The sequence below is a fragment of the Gossypium raimondii genome, chromosome 4 (genome assembly GCF_025698545.1).
Source record: "Gossypium raimondii isolate GPD5lz chromosome 4, ASM2569854v1, whole genome shotgun sequence".
Lineage (NCBI taxonomy): Eukaryota > Viridiplantae > Streptophyta > Magnoliopsida > Malvales > Malvaceae > Gossypium > Gossypium raimondii.
Genome location: NC_068568.1, coordinates 11,092,712 through 11,111,311, shown reverse-complemented (window position 1 = coordinate 11,111,311; position 18,600 = coordinate 11,092,712). Strand labels below are relative to the sequence as shown.

Below are 18,600 nucleotides of genomic sequence, written 5' to 3'. Positions count from 1 at the left end.
AACCCTAACACTAACCTAATTTAATTAAAGACCCTAGCCTAATTTAATTAAAACCCTAAACCCTTAATTAAAAACCCTAATCTTAACATAATTTAATTAAAACCCTAACCTAAATTAATTAAAACTCTAACCTTAACCTAATTTAATTAAAAACCCTAACCTAATTTAATTAAAACCCCACCTAATTTAATTAAAAACCTAATCTAATTTAATTAAAACCCTAACCTAATTTAATTAAAACCCTAGTCTAATTTAATTAAAACCCTAAACCCTTAATTAAAAACCCTAACCTTAACCTAATTTAATTAAAAACCCTAACCTAATTTAATTAAAAACCCTAACCTAATTTAATCCCTAAACCCTAATTTAATTAAAAACCCTAACCTTAACGTAATGTTAGATTTGGAAAAATGTTTGACCGGTACTAACAAATAATAATTTTACATAATTTGATAATTTTACTAACCATTAATACAATTTTTGACTTAATAATTTTACATTCACATAATGTTAGATTTGGAAAAATGTTTTGACCGGTACTAAAATTAATAATTGTATATAATTTGATAATTTTCCTAACCATTAATACAATTTTTTAACGTAATACAATTTATCAATTAATAGTTTCACAAACTTAATTTTTTTTACAATTACATTCAACTATTGCGATTAGGGCATGATCGACTTGTATGGCTTGGATTCCTACACCATCAGCACAACTTCGTTTGACTGGTTGTTTCTCGGATATCCATATTGTTATGTATTCTAGTCGAGCAATGTCGACCCTTTGGTTTGCTACGTAATTCTTTATATGGTAACAGCTTAAAAGGAGCAAGAGATATGGGCAGCCACTTACGTTCATCTGGGACCGGTGGGAAAACGTGTCCCCATACGTTGTACATGCTTTCTAATTTGTACACTTCGTCCACATAACTCATCGGATCCAGACGGAGTTTCTGACAAGCTGCAATAATATAAGCGCATGGATAACGAAGTACATCAAACATCCCACAGTCACAAGTCTTATTTCGCAAGTGTACACGATATTGTCCGCCAACAACACCTTGGTGCGGTCTGTCAAACTCTGTCACGTAAAACCATAAATTGTCTCGATCGTGACACACTGTGTGCATGGTGTTTGCCCTCGCCTTGGCCTTGTTAATTTCTTGAACTACCTTACTGCACCATACATGGCCTCCCTACATCTGGCCTGCATAACTTGCTGCTCGCTTTGGAAATAGCGCCGCCAAACGAAAATATGTCTCTCACACAACCGATGTTATTAGTAGATGGCGCGTTCCTTTAAGAACAAAATTTATACATTCTGCCAGGTTCGACGTCATATGGCCATATCGTAGGCCGCCGTCGTATGCTTGTGCCCATTGTTCGAAACATATGTTACAAAGGTAGTCCGCCCCTTCTCTGTTTTGGGATCGTAAAATTTCTAACATCTCCTGAAAACTATCTTTATTTATTTCATACCTTACCAATATAATATCATAGCGAATAATTTATACCACTTCTACCAATAAAACTAATTCAAATTGACAAACGAAACAACACAGATATAGACTAAATACCCATGTTGGTCACTTGTCGTCGTTCGCTCTTAGATGGATATTGCCTGTAGTAGTTCGAAGCAACATGTCCTAGGCAATATCTATGGTGTGTGCGCTGCCATAAGCTTCCCTCTCGATCAAATACAGCTAGTATACCGGCGGCCCGATCTGAAATAACACAGATATCAGGTTGGGGGCACACATGCCTCCTTAACCTAGAGAGAAAAATCTCGATCATCGACGACTCCCGGTGTTATTGCAAATGCAATTGGAAGAATTCTCCCACCGCCATCCTATGCCACTGCAAGCAATAGCCGATGAGTATACCTACCGAACATGAAGGTACCGTCAATTTGTACCAACGCCTTGCAGTATGGAAATGCGTCTCAGCATTGCTTAAAGGTCCGAAACAGGCGTTTGAACACTTGGCATCCACGTAGCAATCGGTCATTGTAGTACGCATGTTCCGTTTCAAGGTCCGTGGTGGCACCGGGGACGTATCTCTCTAGCACCTGACACCACTGCCATATTTCATTATATGAGGCGTCCCACCCACTATGCATCTTCTCCAACGCCTTTTGCTTAGCTATCCAAGCCTTGCGGTAAGAGGGCGTGTACCCCATTTGGCTACGGATATTGGCAATTAACACCGGCACTGAAGTTCTAGGATCTGCTTTTATCGTGGGCAGTATCAAGCTAGCTAACATAGCTGAATCCATTTTGGGATGATCTTGTGAAACACCTAAAAAGGGAGTACATTAAATAATGCAACATTGCATAATAAAAGTATTATTCAGATACAGTCAATACTATACCTGCAGCACATGTATGTGGACCTTTGTACTTTTTTATCTCCCACAACCCTGTCATTTTCCTTAACGAGGCGTAGATTTTCCATGAACATGTGCCGTCTTGCACCGCACACTTCGCCTAAAATTTATCAGATTTTGATTTAACGACGTGGTAGTTAACGTCGTTTTTGATGCTATGTTGTTTCAAAGCACCAATAAAACTATCCTTGTTGATAAACTGATTACCAACTTCAAGTTCACCGAAATCTACCCCCGAACTTGTACGATCATGCAACCGGTGTGGTAGATCTGGAAACTCTAATGCCTCATCTGCAGACAGATCAACATTATGCATGTGGGCTGGAGGTGAGTATGCTCTGAATCGTGGATTTTCATTCTCATCTGAACTCCTGTCAGCATCTTCAGCTTCTGTTGGAATAGGCTCCGGTTCAGAAAATAAGCCAACTTTTACACCATCCGGCCCGGGCTCTCGAAGTAGATCCACATCCGAGTCATCTTCAAACCCACAATCATCTGCAGTGTACGAGGTCCCCTCACCGGTTGACGTCGTAGGGAGTACATCATCCCTTCTTTTGGGCATTTGATAACGTCCACAATTGGATGTAGATTGCCACTCTCTAGAACTTGATGCCGCTCCCCAGTACGTATTGCCAGCATCAAACATCGAGCCACCGACGTACATGTCCCATCCACCGACAGAGTGTCTTGCAGGGGATGTGCAATCGACACCGCTACCGAACATGGGTTGTTTCGTATTTTGTAACCCGCTGACCGAGTGTCGGCCAGGAGTGGTGTATACATCTCGAACACCGGCCGCTGGTACATCAGTTGGCAATGTAAATTGTACATATAACTCAATATAAGGTGCTCCACTAGCAAGATGAGTCAGCACTATTGCCTCTAAGCTACGAGCACCTTTTATGTCGAACGAGTCATATGTCATCGGATCAACAGAAGAACAAAATCGATACATGATAGACAGAAATTTCATTGGCGTTGTTCCAAAAATTTTACGCCTAATCCTTTTACGAAGTTTTGTCAAATCTATGTTCTGGTTAAAACCAGTCGCACGTATTCTCCGACAAAAAAACAACACCATTCTCGGTGTGGCAAACCTCACCATCGTAGTAAATAACAGCACTAATACGTTCACTCATATTTGAAACTCTAACCTTCTTAGCCTCTCTAAATTGTTTCTGCGTGACTTATGCATTACGAGAACATTTTCGCCTAATTTATAACCTCATTAAACATGCTATCAGAGTAAAAGCGCATCCACGAGGGCGCGATTTCACAAATTCTTCTCAAATAGCATCTTGCTAGAAGCGATTTTATATTATTTGCTCAGAAACGTCAAAAAAAATTTATTTCTTACATGACCTACTGTAGCAAAAGAGCGCTGACGATGCCGCGATTTCACAAATTTTTCTCAACTAGCATCCTGCTAGAAGCGATTTTATACTATTTGCTCAGAAACGTCAAAAAAATAATTATTTCTTCCATGACCTACTGTAGCAAAAGCGCGTCCACGAGGGCGCGATTTCATAAATTCTTCTCAAATACCATCCTGCTAGAAGCGATTTTATACTATTTTATCAGAAACGTCAACTCGAAATTATTTCTTCCAAGACCTAAAAACCCTTAAAAGCCTGAACCCTAAACCCTAAAAGCCAAAAAAACCTAACGTGGGAAAAACGGTAAAATCGCATCCACGTCAGCGCGATGTCAGTGTATGCGCCAGGAAATCGCGTCCACGTCAGCTCGAGTTGCTGACGTGGCAGCAAATCGAGTCCTTGAGGGCACGATTTGTTGTCACATCAGCAACTCGTGCTGACGTGGACGCGATTTCGCGGAAAAAGGACCATTTCGATAAATAATAAAATAATGAACCCATTTTAGTAATTTTTGAAAAAAAGGGCTTTTATTGATAAATTGCCCAAATTTTGCACCATATAATCGTGTAATCTACCAAAAATCATTTTTTTAATTTCCAGGACAAAAGTAGATGAAATCATTGATGTCTGGCATATTTACAGTTGAAGTGTTTATTTCTCTTCTAGCTATGATTTCATATAACGAAATCACCAACTCATTAATAATTGATTAAGTTTACATCTACCATAACTTTCTAATTTGTTTTTATTTTTTCAATTCATAACAAATTTTGACCTATTTAATTAATTCTCAAAAATTATTTAAATCAAGAGATGCAAACCCTAAAAAGTCTTTACCCAAGTTTAGGCCATCGCCATCGTTCAGCTTGACATGGAAGAGGGTGGAAAGATGGGCGGCAAACAAGAGGTTCACAGTTGTCTTGTTCATTATGATATATTCTTTTACCTTATTATTTTACAAACGTAGTATGAGATAATTTGTTTGCATAAGAGAAAGATATATTAAAATAATTTATTTGATAAATTATGAAATATGGTGTAGTGATATCTCATCCTTCAAGATGGAGGAATTCGCGTCTATGGAAATAAAATATATTTCATAACAAATCATTTATTTTTTTCATACAACACTTATACAAGGGCATTAACCTACCGATGATTTTGAAAAAAATAATAATTTATTTGATAAATCTTAAGCTGTATATTGATTACCCCGAAGCATGATGATTAACAAAGGCAGACTCTTTAAGTAGCAACCTAAGGGGGCTTGTCCAAAGTATTTTTGGATTTGTCCTTGTGTACGTGTATTAAGAGAGTAAAATGGCCCCTCAATCATCCTTTGATTCCTGGGTTCGCTATTGCTTCCAGAAATTGTCCATAAAATCTACTTTTAATATAAAAAAAAATGTATGTGGCAATTCCAATAAATGAAATTGAGACACATCACAATATTACTTTAAATAAAATATTTTATGAAAAAAGCATTAATTAGTAAAATTGAAAACTGACTAAAAAGCTTTTATTTCTCAGAAAAACCTTATACCGCCATTGAAATACATTTCAAACTCTAAAAGGTTTTGAAACCAAGTGAATTTGCACCAACTTTTCTGAACCTTTGATACTAACCGGAAACCTTGGAGGATAAAATAAAATAAAATAAAGCGTCTTCCCAGGTAAAACAAGCTTAGAAGCAAGAACAATAAGCACCTCCATCACAGCGTCCAGCACCTTTGTGGAAAAGAGCGGTGGAACACCAATAAGATCTAAAGTGAACCACTCACAACTACTAAACGAAGGGAAAGGAACTGATCGGCATATACCAGGTGGATGTAGAGGGACACAAATCATTTAATGCTTTGGGATTAATAAGATTATTATTAAATATATTTTAATAATACTATTAATATATTTATTAATAAAATATGAATTAATAAAAATCATAGTATATATAATATTATAAAAATAATATATAATCTATTTTATTATTTTTACACTACAATGCATATTTAATGTGTTAAAATATGGTTGGCGAAACAAATAATTTAATTATTTTTTAAACTAAAAAGAAAATTATTAGAAATAATAAATAACTTGATAATTATATTTTACATCCAAACATAATGTTCATACATTAACAAAAAGTTACATATCTTCGAATAATTACTGCAAGACTAATTCTTTTACGCCTCTCACTTTGTACTTTTAAAGGCAGACGAGTCATCACTGCAGGATATTGAAGTGTTACATATCTTCAAATCATAGTAAAATGGTCACATTTCTTCCATACTAATCTCAATAATAGTAAACCAAATTAAAGAATTTAATTGCAACAGAACTTACAATGATTCGGTGAATAAATGAATGGCTCAATTGTGGGTGGATGAAGCAATCAAGCAAGCCAAAGAAGAAAAGGAAGCAATAACACACTACCAATGAAAGATGAACAATACATATTAAGAATCTTTACAAATCACAAAATAGAAATTACAAATATCTTTGCAAATAAAAAACCTGAAATTCATTTCTTTATCAAATTTCATTCAACAAAACTGGCTCTTTATTTAGCAAATAATAATGTCTTGAACAAAATTATAGTTGTTTTAAAAATGATATTTAAAGATAACTAAATTACTTTAAAATGTTTCATGGCAACCGACTTAGGATCAAAAGTTAGAAATCACATATACATTCATACAGACACGCAGGTACCATATACATATAACATTCAGTTCCATGAAGCCCCAATACATAGCGGATGTAAAGTAGAAGCTAAACGACTGCATTTTCAAAAGACAATCAAATTAATGGCAATCCTCTTTTATGAAAGCCATTAATAAACCTGAAATGAGAGCTACTTGGTGGAAATGAATTTTGGATTGTAAAGCAATGCCACTTTGATTATATTAGTTTTTCGAATTCTTGCCATCGAAATTTTGAATCTCAACATAGGAAAACGTTCCAAGGTCTAAGCATATGAGTGTCACCGTAATCCCATCGAGGTTCGACCATGGTGTATAAAATGAAGTTATTCCACAAAAATTATAGAATGTATGTTTTGCGGTGTGAGTTCCGAAAGTGTATGTAGTAATGAATTGGACCGAATCACCTAAAAGCTCGAACCTTTGATGTGGGACAGTGAAATAAGTGTTCCCTCTCATGGAACAGTCAAAACAGTTAAATTTCTAAGCAATAACACTAGTAGGTGCTTGGACTTTCCATCTTTCTTACAGTGGCAATCGCCATTATGCAGTACTAACTCGATTTCCATGCTGACAACAACCAAGGCAAGTGCAAAATTTATCCTAAAGCTAATTTGTAGTTAGTAACTCAGTTCAAATGCGATAGCATCCTAACAACCATTACGAATAAAACCATTAATCCTAAATCTTCATAGCTCAGTCATAATCTAAGTAGTAAGTAGCATCACGCAATGAACCATTAATCACAAATCTTCAAAACTCAATTCAAATGCAGTAGCATCCTAAGTACCGCCACTACCATTAATCCCAAATCTTCATAACTCGATTCAAATGCAATAGCATCTTAAGAACCATCATGCAATGAACCATTTCCACTTTTCTTTTAACCCTACAAAAATGCATAAATATGAACCAATGAAAAATTGAACACAACAACACCATCAATCTTTCATCTTTAAGAGAAAAAACATTTATTAAAACACCTTACATAGAAAGGAAAAAAACCCAAAAATCAACCGCTTATAGCACTTAAAAGATTTAAAAAAAACTTGTTTCATTTGAGGAAAATCTGGATCCCAAAATAGGGAAATAAACTTGTGATTCGACATACTAATTTGCATAAACAAAAATCAAAATAATCATCAGTTTTAGAGTTACTTATGTTGCATAAGCTCCTTTGAAAATTACTTGCTTTTGGTTCAGAAAATCTGAATCAATACTGAGAGATTGATTAGAAATTGTATGATCTGGTGTTCTTCAATTGAGTCAAGATTTTTTTTCCTTGCTGAAGATTTTACCCTTAATTAAGAAATTTCTACGATCTCGATTCCTATGAGGAAAACATTAAAGAAGTTGGTGAGGGGCAATGGTGTTTTAGGGTTTTGGAAATGAAGAAAGGAATGAATGTGGAGGCTGTAGTTGAAATTGTAGAAAGAACGATGATGAAAAAATTAGGGCAAAAATGAAAAAGTAATCTTCCAGCATTCCTACCGTGCTATGAATAAGCAATTCATAGGTTAGGGTAAAGAATGGTATTCAACCTTTATTCAGAGATTAGTGGGAATAGAGAGCTAAACAACAACACCTGTAATAGGCATTCCACTAATAAAATCAAGATATCGTTGATGAGTTATTTCACCAATAAAATCATATGTGTATGTGTGTAAATATGTGATCAAATTAAATTGATCCTCTTAAAATAAATTTTAACATTATAAATTTTTCAATCATATATGTGTAAAATTAATTTTTCTTAGATATTCACTTATAAGGCTTTGATCAAAAGTATTAAAAAAAGGCGTTTTCTATCTTTTTTTATCTTCTTTTCTAAATTCACGATTTTCACCAAAACCAATAAAAAGTAGATTATATTGTTTGATGTGAAGTGATTAAAAAGGTTGTTAGGACCACGACTGTCCAACAATGTTTGCTCAGTGACCTGATTGGTAACGGACTTAGTCAATTACAATATAAGACAACTTGAGTATTTTTACTTAATGAACTTTTTAACATATGCATTGCTTTTAAAACAAATGGACCTCATGAAATGCAACATTCATGCTCTCAAAAAATGAACTTATTAAGAGGAGTAGTGTGTGAAGAGTTTGAAATAGAATTTGACTTGGATTATTTAAGACGTCGTCATTGGCTAGTTTCAAGGAAGGAGTTTCTTATTGACTTAGGAATCTATTGATTGATTATAAGGCACACAGGAAGTCAAGTTTATTTAGATTTCTCGACATTTATCATTACTGCCTAGGATGCCTACAAAAAGGCAATACTTTGTACATTCGATGTAGTTTTTTTTTTGTAGAGAGTTGTGAATTGTTATTCTGGCTAATTGTTCTCTTTGTTTTTACACTTAGTCTTAAGAATTAATTGTGATTGATAAACTATAAAAAGTAACATATTTTAATCCCATTCTTAATACATTTTTAGATGATTAATTATAAAAATTAGTGAATTTGATGCTTCTAATCCTTTAAATTTATGTTTCTATACTTATGAGAGCATTTGAGAGCGAAAGGAGCGAAAAACGAGCTAAAATCGGACAAATAGAGTTGTTTTAATATCCACATGGCTTGGGCATTTCCACACGAGCTGGCCACATGCCCATGTGCCAGCCGTGTCGATATCGCATCATGCTTCTCAAATACGCGGAAAAACCTAATTTTTAAGCTTTCTGAGCATTCTAAAATCTATAAATATCAATTAGACGAAGACTTAAGGGGGAAATTAAGAAGATGTAAGAAAAAGCTCGAAGAACGCCATCGGAATCAATTCAAAAGCGAATCTCCATTAAGATCAAAGATCTTATTTTAACTTCTTTCAAAGTTTTATTGAGTTTCTTTATATCTTGTGGTTATCCTAACTTTGAGATGTTTCTATTCAGGATTATGAACTAAATTCCCTAGACACCTAGGGAAGATGAAACCTATGATAAATCTTATTATTTGATTTCTGATTTACATGATAAATACTTGATTCTTGTTATCAATTATGTATGCTTATTTCTTGTTTTAATATTTTTGGGATAGTAATTCATGTTTAATGTGCTTATTTCAATGGAGCAAAAGTCATTGTTTAAGAGTAGATCTAGCATAATTGAGTGGAGTTGCATGCAATCCTAGAAATAGGACGACATAAATTTACCATATTAGAATCAAATCTAATATGGGAATCTATAAATCGAGTTAATGCGACAATAGGGGTTTTAATTAGAAAGAGATTTCAATTAATCAACCTAGAGTCAGTTGTTCTTACTCTCAAAAGAGATATTAACATAATTTAGGGATTTCTACGAATCAAGATACAAGTGAATAAATCGTTTAATTCAGATTCATAATAATAGGTGAAGCCTAGGTGGATTATTTCCTGGGTATTGTCTATCTCATTGGTTATCTTTGACTATTTTCCTATTTCATTCTTTGTTGCGTCCTTAGATAAATTAGTTTAGTAATTTTAGATTAAAATACATCACCCCAATTTGTTAGCTAGATAATAAGAAGACGGTAATTACTAGCACTTTTAGTCCTCATGGATACGATATTCCCTACTCACCATAGCTATACTATTGTTCGATTGGTGCGCTTGCCGTTATCGTATTTATAGTTAGTTTAGTGACCATCAGTGATTGAATTAAACCTTTGTAAGTTAGGTTTGGGTGAGTGGTTGTAACTAGCTAGGGCTAGATATTGGGGTTGCAAATACATCTTATAGAAGGGTAGTTTGGGCTTACACTAATAGGTGGTTAGATTGTTTGAGGAATTAGATATCATTCATTGAGTAAAGCTTCGTAGAGTAGGGTTATTTCCTAATTGCATAGACAAACTAGCTAGGGTTAGATATTGGGGTTGCAAATGCATCTTATAGAAGGGTACTTTTGCTATTTTTATTTCTATTTTATTATTTGAACAATTCTATGACTAAACTCGCTATTGAACAATCAAGTGATATTCACAACAAACTAATGCGGTTTTTCAAGTGATATCATAATGTGTTTCAAAAGTTATTTGGAGAGGATTCTGAACACTATTTGTTGTCATGAAAACTATGAGACAAGAAAGCTCTACCACTTGAGCACCTCTTCTAGTTTGCTCTTCAAACTATGCCATTAAAAATCTTGAAAAAAAATTTCATTATGCCAGTTGTTGAATTAGCTTAGGAAGCGGTCAAGGAAGAATAGAGAAAGCCCGAGGTAACAGGAACTGATGAAGCAGCCAAACCAAAAGAAAAGCTCGTTGGACATGTTTGATGAAGAAATTCCACAACGAACTGAAATCTCGATAAAATTCGATACCCTAATTGACAAAAAAACTTAAGAAAAAAATATTGAAAAGCTTATTGACTTCTTAACGAAGAAAAGAGACTCCAAGAAAGAAGAAAATGGTCTAGATTCTCCTCCTACTATGTTTACTGAGGAAAATGAAGATGTGGTATCCTTTCAAAAAGAAACTGTTGAAAGTGAAGAAGAAGGGCAGCAAGAAAGAGAGCCTAAGGTGCTTGATGAAATGTTTGAGTTGACTAACATGGTTGATGATAAGTCTATAAGTAAACAAGGCTCATTATAATATTAGCTTAGGTTAACTGTAATTTGATAATGTTGACATCTAAAGGACTAAATCGTAAAGTATGAAAAATATGATTATTATGAATAGATTCAATATATTGAATAGATGTGAAATTGTTGTATGATTGAATGATATATATATGATGATGTTACAAAGTTTGAAATGATATGAAAATGGAAACAGTGCCTGTGTGAATTTAGTAAACGATTAGGATACGAATGGCATGCCATTAGGGTCCAAATGAAAAAAAAAAAAAGAAATGGTACAATCGATAAGAATGAAAAAGGGTGTTCGATCAGGGATTAATACGAAACATATGTTTCGAATTCTCTAAAGCTAGTTTTAGCAACATCAAACTAGCTCGTGATAGCAACCCTGCTCTGAAGCTAGTGTTAGCAGCCCGAATCTGTTAGCTCATGAGAGAAAATTAGTCTTGTGTATCCAAGTTCATTTTATTAGGGTTCTCCAAGTGAAACAGAAATGAAAACGATATTAAATGGTAAATAAATGATTAAAGAGAATTCTTGTGAATGGAATTATACATGTTTGCAAATGTGAATATGATTGGGATTGTATATACTATATGATAGATTGTTATATATATATATATATATATATATATATATATATCCATATGGTCGTGTTATAAGTTCATATCTTGTAAATGAACTAATCAGTGAAAGTATTTGTTAATGTGCATATGAGAATAATAGGATGTCAAAGGATTGTCATGCTTATTTTCGATATGTTTAGTTGTTTAATCGCTAAAGTATCAAGGTAAGTTGAGTACATTTCATATAGACTTACTACACATTCATTATGTTGTTTTCCCTCTTTCTTGTAGATTGTTGATTTGAGGAATGTGTCGATTGGATCACCTCGAAGCTCACACTATCCAGCTCTGACTCAATAGTCTTTTGATCGTTTTAAGTCAGTTATGTGGCATGTACATAAGTGTTTATATTTGTTATCTTGGAATGTTAACTTAGTTGAACCTTACATAATGCTTGATTTTGGAAAAAATAGTGCTCATGTGTATATGTGTTTAATTTGATAAATTGTTGTGATTTTGAATGCCTTTCGAAAGGTATGTTTGAACTTGAAATGGTATGGTGGAATGATGGTATTTAATGGTCAAATGCATGATTTACTTAGTTAAAATTGTATAGGTAGAATTGGTATATGTTGAATGGTTTGTTTTGGTGCCAAATTTTAGCATACTGGGTTAAATGATGCAAATTGATTGAAATATGATTGTTTAGGTATGTTTTTGGATTAGTTTGTTGCAGGTATAAGTGTGCATTTATACACTAATTGTATAAGTTGTTGTTGTCATGAAATAGGTACCAAAAATGAATATTTTTGTAAAATTAACAAGAGGTATCGATATCATGGGGTTGGGCATCGATACTTCAGAAATTTTCTTGAATTTTCAAAACATCTAACCTCAAAACGGTATCGATACCATCATAAAGTATCGATACTTTAGAACATGTATCGATGCTTGTCATTTTTTATCGATTTCCCAGAACTTCGAAGCTAAAAATAGTACTGGCACCTATCAAGTGTATCCATACCTTTTAAAAAATTTTAAAAGTTTATAGTTCGGTCCTATATCATGCTCGAGTCAGTAAAAGACCTCTCATAAGCTCGATTGAGACTCGAAAAAGATTGTAAATCGTGTTTTGGGTGAAATTTTGAAAATTTTGAATGTTTAAATGATCTTTTTATAGTGTATTTGACGGTTGTGCTCCAACAACAATTGTGGCATCCTATAGCTCGGACTTAGCGGTCGGGTTAGGCAAGGGGTGTTACACCTTTATCTACAATATCTCTATTTATTATACAATGTGCAAATATAATTTTTAATATTTTACAATTACTTAATTTATGATTTTAAATTTATATATTTTTAGAATAGTATATTTTAATTATCTTTAATATTTTTTTCTTATATTAATGTCATGAAATATTTTTTTATTAAATAATAAAAAAATAAACTTGTTAACGAGCAACATTAACAGGGGAAGAAAGTGATGGTTGGATTGGTGGTTCACCTGTAGGTTAGGCGAAGAGCCACTTAGGGCAGGTGGTTTTTTAATGGTTGAGTTGGAAGAAGAAGAAGAAGATGTGGTGGGAGTGGAAGAAGTGTCTTGTGAGTTGTTGCATGGGCCCTTTTATAGTGGAGACAAGATTGTTCACGTGTTTAAAAATTACTAACATTGAGATCTGATCTAGTTTCTTAGCAGTGACAATGATGTAATGTCCTAAGATATGACATCTTAGGACAACTAGGTAATCAATGATTTTGAACTTTCCACATACATCTTATATATATATAGGCAGAGCCACATGCATGATTGTAAGGTCAAGTGACCCCACAAAAAAAAAGAAAATTTTACTTATAATTTTTCTAAATAAATATGTATATAATTGGTGAATTCACCTCATAAAAATTTAAAATTATCCACCAAATTTTTTAAAAATAATTTTTATATAAAAATAAATGAATATCTCTACCCACTAAAATCCGAAAATCCCTAACCATTTTATTTTCTTTTAACACTCATTATCTTTCTTTCAAATCTTTCTTATTCTCTTACACACACTATGGTATTTTTACAAGAAAGGTGATTAATTTTTCAATACTTTCAAGTGAGTCTACTTAATTGGTAACAATTCTTCATTTTCTTTTCAAGCTTTAATGATTAATCTCTAGAAAATTAAAATTGTAACTTTTTCTTGTGATAGATTAAGATTTTTATGCAATAATTTGTTTTTATTGATTGAGTGATTTTGAGATATTAATTTTGTATGAGATTCCTAATATTTTGATTGGATAATAATTTTTAAAGGTTAACTAATATAAATCCGTGAAGAAATTAGGATTGATTATATTTATAATATTGATCTTTTAATATTAATTAGAAATTTAGTATTTTTATTTAGAAATCGTTAGTACTAGTGTGGTTATTGTGAATTTTGTGTTTGAAAATTGATATATTACATTCTCATGACACTAATAGACATTTAAGTGATTTTTATTTTGTGAAAGAAAATTACTAGTTGTATGTTGTCTTCGGTGAAAACTTTTGTCTTTAAGGCTTAAATTTAGTTTTCTAAAGTCTACTAGTGAAGTAGAAAAACAACAACAAGACAAGAGTAAATAGTCAAAGTGAAATACAAACCAATATAAAAAAAAAAGTCAAACTAGTCAAATTTAACCTTTAAAGCCTTCTAGTCATTCAAAGATTGAGAGCTAAGATTACAAATTATCATCTAAATGGTAGAGATAATATAAGAAGGTCATTTTTGCAAAGAGTACCTTGTCAACCTCGCAATCACAACTTTCCCCCAAAAAAATTACGAGAGTGGATCAAAAATTTTCAACTTATTAGTAAAGACGGTAATAGTCTTACATATAACCATATTATACATTGTTTTATCAAGGAATAATATTCTACTTTAGTTTATATAACTTTTATAAATGTTTTAATTTTTCAAAACTTGACCTCATAATTTAAATTTCCTGACTTCGCCCCTGTGTATATGTATATATTCAGCAAAGGTGTTGTGCTTTGTGAGGTACGCCAAGCTCAGGTTCACATATGGTAAAGAGTAGAAGGTATACTGGCATAGTTTAGTTCTTAGATACACATAGCTCGCTGAGGGATTAGCTCCGCTGGAGGATACGTGTTGAGATGCGTGGTGTAGGTATAACAATTACTACCTCAAGTGGTATCATAACCCTAACGGGTGACCTATATACCATAAGTGAGGGGTTTAAATCCCATCAAGGGCGAGATGCTCATGTTGCCTCTTGGTGGGTGGTCATACGTCCACATATATTCGAGGTACCCCTTTCGTAAACTATACACAGCTTTCCGTGAAGCCGAAAGGACAATATATTCCATTATTGAGGAATCAGACTGACATCCCTAAGAATGACACTTCGAAGGCTTCTCTCGGAATAGTTCCATCCCCTCAACAAAGATAAAAAATATATATATGCAAGTTTAGTTTAAGAAAAATCGATTGGCTATGTTAAAAAGGAGATTAAGATGACATAAATAATATTATATATATTAAATGAAATTGCAAGAAATTTAATAAAAAGAAATATAAAGTTGATTTGAAGAAATGATTATAATTAAGCTGTCCAAAATCAAATACCTAGATGTAGGTTATGCATAGTTTTATATGATTACTTATTGTAGGCGAACTTTGATGGCAGGTCCATTAATGTTAACCTAACATAAAAAAAAGGTTGGTTGACTGAGGTCTACTCTATTTATTGTTGTACGATCGTTGGGTTGTTCTTTATGATCTTCCTCTAAATTGTAAAATCAGATTTTCGTACAATAATAACACATTCTTTTCATTATCCGAGGTCCCATGATCCTTTATTTTTTTATGTTTTGTATGTTTGATTTAATTAAAATATGCTCTCAAATGAATGTAATTATGCTTATAATTGTAATTATACTCCTAATTCAATAACATCTTTGAATTATTTAGAATTTAAAGTAATCTTTTTTATTTAATTAAGGGTGATCGAGTTGAGTCAAAAAATTTTGAGTTTGTCGAGTTGACAAAATCTATTTTAACAACCAAACTTAATTCGAAATTTTTTCGAATCGAGTCAAAAAATTTCGAGTCGAGTTAACGAATCATATTATTTATATTCAATGTTGCGTTTACATGGACCGTTTATTTAACAAGTAAATGAAGTATAATATTACTACATAAACAATATAATGGTTTTGACTTTTAACTTTATGAGTAAACATTTATCAAAACAACATAGTTTTATCTTTTCTTATTCGAATTTTTGGATAACTCGAATTGTGTAATTCATATTCGAGTTAAATCGAAAATTTTAATTTTTATTCGAGTTGATCCAAATAACTTAAATTATTTAATTCAAACTTTGAAATTCTTTATCAAATTTTTGAATTGAATTAGATTTTATTCCTCTAAATATAATAGAATTTAAAGCAGCGAATTTGTCAAATAGGAACATGGCCACCCTCTGTACGTCTATATATAAAAGCAAAGCCATTTTATTTTTTATAAATTTAAATATCAATCCCCTACTTTTTACATTAAATGAATGATTAAATTTTAATTTGATTTTTATATTTTGTTTAAGTTTAAAATTTAATTTATATATTTTAATTTTGACATAATTTGACACCTTAGTTTAAATAATTTATTCTAATTAAAATGATTATATGAATTTTTAAGAATTGTTAGTGCCGTTAAAATTCTTTATTAAATTCAAGTTTATTACAATTTTTTTGGTTACATGAGTACCAAATTTATGTTTTTTTCTTCAAAATGTCACACCAACATGAAAGAATTCTAATAATATTAATAATTGAATTTAAATTTTAAATTTGAAAAGTAGAGAGACGATTTTGAAATAAAAATATAGAGACTAAATTCAAAATATATGAAGAGTGTAAAAACTTTGAGCAAATTATAACTTTTAAATTTTTACACTGTAATCTAGTCAAAGAATAAATAATTAATCGAAAACAAAAACATACTATTAAGTAGTAACTATATGTAAAAGGAACCTTTGTTGACGCGTGGATAAACCTCCTTTTTTTTTTTTATTATATAGCAAACTGCCTAAATATCGCATTCTAATTTAAGATTCAATCTTTATACTTCAAAGTTTTATATAAATTGGTACCTCAATCTTTTACAATCTTTATTTTGATTAAAATATTAATATAACTTTTAAGAGTAGTTAACATTATTAAAATTATTTGCTAAATTCAAGTTTATTGTTGTGCCATTTTTTATCACATGACTATTAAGTGAGTTTTTTATTATTTTAAAATGTCACGCCAATGAATTTAACAAAAGAATTTAATGATGTTAACAATTTGATTTGAATTTTAAATTTGAAAAAATAGAGGGCTAAATTTTAAAAATAAAAGTAAGAAGATTGAATTTCAAATATACAAAGAGTATGGACACTTAAATTGTATTGTTGAGTATGACTCATATTTCAGTCAAATTTGAGAAATAATCTCCCAGTTAAACTCTGTCTATTTGTTTCAGTCGAACACTGAGTAGTCTAGATTATTTTATTATTATTTAACCTACGAATTTAGCCTATAAATAGGCTCTTTTACAACATTAGAAAATACACCTATTAAAATATTAGAACTCAACACTTTTGGAGAATTTTGTATTTACGTTTTGAGGGTTCTTTGTTTTCGGGTTTTGGGGTTTAATTTTTTTCACGTTAAATTTGTGTGTTCAATTTCTCAATTTTTTTACTATTTTTACTTGTTCGTTGCTTAATCGAGTCGATTCCCAACATTATTTTAATATTCAAATATTTAGTCTATAATTTAACCCAAAAATAATTAATAATTAACCCGAGACAAAACGTTGGAAAATCTAAAATAAGTTTTTTAAACTAAGGTGTCCTTCAATCATTTTAGATTGGATTAATTTCTCTTGAGAGGAAGGCACTAAAATAAAATTCTTTTGCTAATTACATTTTTAAGATTTAAATATATATTTATAAGAGGAGATTATTATTACCCTTTCATTCAATAGTTTATTGTAATAATTTATTGAGAGTAAAGGTTGGTAAAAGGAAAGGATTAAAATATTAGGGTTATGAATTATGATAGAGTTAGGGTTGGATCCTTGTTGTTGGAAATAAAACATATTTTGTCAATTATTTATTTCTTTAAAAATGATTAATCACTACTACTTAGTAGTAGACATACTCATTAAATATTGGGACGATGTCGATAGATAGTTTAACCGAAAATGGTGTAGATTACTGAGTTAAAAATTTTGGAGAAGCTGATGATGCATTTGCAATTTGTATTAAGTTATCTGTTTAAATCATGGGAAAGGAATGCAATGGCGTCTACAGTTACGTAAAGGAAGGGAAGGAAAATGAAAAGAGAGGGGGGTATTTTTGGAGCCAAACCATCTCTATCTCTAAAATGTAAAAATGGACAAAAAGTAGCACAGTTGTAGCAAAGATAAAAACCCTTTCTTTGTTTAAATGTGTTCTCATTCATCAGATGAAGGAACAACATCTCTCTACCAATACCATCCATAGAGACTACCTCCTTCCTCTTCTTCTTCATCTTAGCACCGACCGATGGTGTTGGAAAAAACGTGTTTGGGAACTGTAGCAAAAAATAAATTTAGGGAAATACCAGAATTTAAAAAAAAAAATTCAAAACAAGACATTGGTTGTAATATTTAAAGTAATAACCACTTAATCAAAATTTTACCTTTTCGATTTGTCTGGATGAACATTTTGACCGGATAGTCTTCTCCGTTATCCTCAACCTCACGTCTGCTGAGTGTGGACTCGCTTCGAATTAGAAAATTTTTCACAAATATTACAAGTGGGGCAATTTTGCAATTTCTCTGAACTTTTGAGTCAAGTTGTAAATTGGAAAAATATCTTCAGAAATTTTCTGGAACAATCTCTTTAGAAAATTTTCTCTCTATAACTTTCTCTTAAATTTAAGTGCGTGTAAATAATGACCTAAGGCTCTTTTATATAGGAAGAG

General features: G+C 32.0%; 1 pseudogene; it reads right to left on the bottom strand.

The window, feature by feature from the left end:
• Positions 1–6,566: 6,566 nt before the first annotated feature.
• Positions 6,567–7,033, bottom strand: LOC128040422 (uncharacterized; annotated as a pseudogene).
• Positions 7,034–18,600: the final 11,567 nt, after the last annotated feature.